The sequence below is a fragment of the Austrofundulus limnaeus genome, unplaced genomic scaffold (assembly GCF_001266775.1).
Source record: "Austrofundulus limnaeus strain Quisiro unplaced genomic scaffold, Austrofundulus_limnaeus-1.0 Scaffold82, whole genome shotgun sequence".
NCBI lineage: Eukaryota > Metazoa > Chordata > Actinopteri > Cyprinodontiformes > Rivulidae > Austrofundulus > Austrofundulus limnaeus.
In genome coordinates, this window is record NW_013952484.1 from 615,075 (window position 1) to 616,654 (window position 1,580).

The following is a 1,580-nucleotide window of genomic DNA, read 5'->3' on the forward strand; positions in this document are numbered from 1 at the left end:
TAACCGCTAAGACAAATTTGAATAATCAGAATAAAAACACTTGCCTGACATGTCCTGTACTGCTTGTGATAGGGGATAGTTTTTATTTAATTTGGGATAAATGGCATAAAAATGGAAGTTTTATATTTGTGAATTATTTAGATTTAAAATTAGCGGAAGCAAATTGTTTGGCTAAGGGTTTCCAAATATAGCAACAACAAAAAAATAGAAGCTAATGCGCTAAAAGAGCAGATTAGCAGAACTGTGCCCACCAACCCTGTCAATCAAGCATCCAAACTGTGTGAGAAGAACAGGTGCACATTTTTGAACAAATGGTTGTGATWTAATTTTTTAAGCAGACACACCAGCTGCGATGACAAGAGGACATTTATTTTGGTCACACAATGATTGGACGCCTGTGTTTCTATTGATCAGATGCTGATTTAAACCCATTCTAGACCCACTTACATGTGGAGGAAAATTTCTACGCTGCAAAACTTGAGGTTAAAAAAATGGCAAAGTTGTCAAACACTGTTTTTTTTCTTCCTGAGATTTTTTATCTTAAAAAGCAAATGATTACAAAATAATAAATTAAGTTGGCATAAAACAAAACACCCAAAAGATAAATTTAACAAAAACAAAATAAAGCACAGGCAATGAAAATTAGGAGTGTTAGGCAAAATGTCACATGTACCTTTTTTATGTTTKACATGACTGATGAAGAAACTGCACTTTAGTTGGTGAAAAAATAATAAATGAGATGCACAGTTTGTTTTATGTTAAAACTCATCAAGCTAACATATTTTAACAGTACAAAACCAAAACTGACATTAAAGGCTGATTTTTGATTTGCATTTATACAGGTCTTAAAAACAGTCTTATATTTGGCAACTTAGTATTTAAACTTTGGAATAAAATGAGGCTCCATGAATGTTTTAAGTGTTTTACTCTTAAGGATCAACGAGTGACCTTCTCCACCTSCTCCTAATATATAACTATCATCATWTATTCTGCTGACACGGTCAAACTCATGCTCATCGAGTTGGAATTCATTGAATTCATAATTGAGTGCATTTGGTTTAAGCCTCATTTACACATAATACGTTTTTTCTTTTTACAATTTAACAAAACATGTTAGAAAACCAGTTTTGTAAGAAATGCACAACTTCACCCAGCTGTGTGCAAAAACTTTTAGTCTCCCAGTCWCCAGAAACCTGAGAGGGATGGTTGAGATCTGTTGAAATGGGGCCTTTCTAAAAAGGTTATGAACAATCACTATCTCACCTGTTGTAGATAGATATTTTGAAAGCAGCAGTTTGAACAGAGGCTGATCTCAGAGAGCAAAGTGTGTCGCTGCCGTAAAAAAAATACATTGCCGTTCATGAAATTATTATTTTTATTAATAAACCTTTACACGAGTGCTTCTAATATATTCTCTGTCACTTTGAACACATACAAAATTGGCTGAAAAATCATTGACAACGTAAACATTACTAGTAATTATTTAGTGAGTGAAGTTTTTTTGGAATAAAAATGACAGAACACAAAAAAGTCTGCAATTTAATTTGCACTAGTCGAATCTTATATACACACACACACGT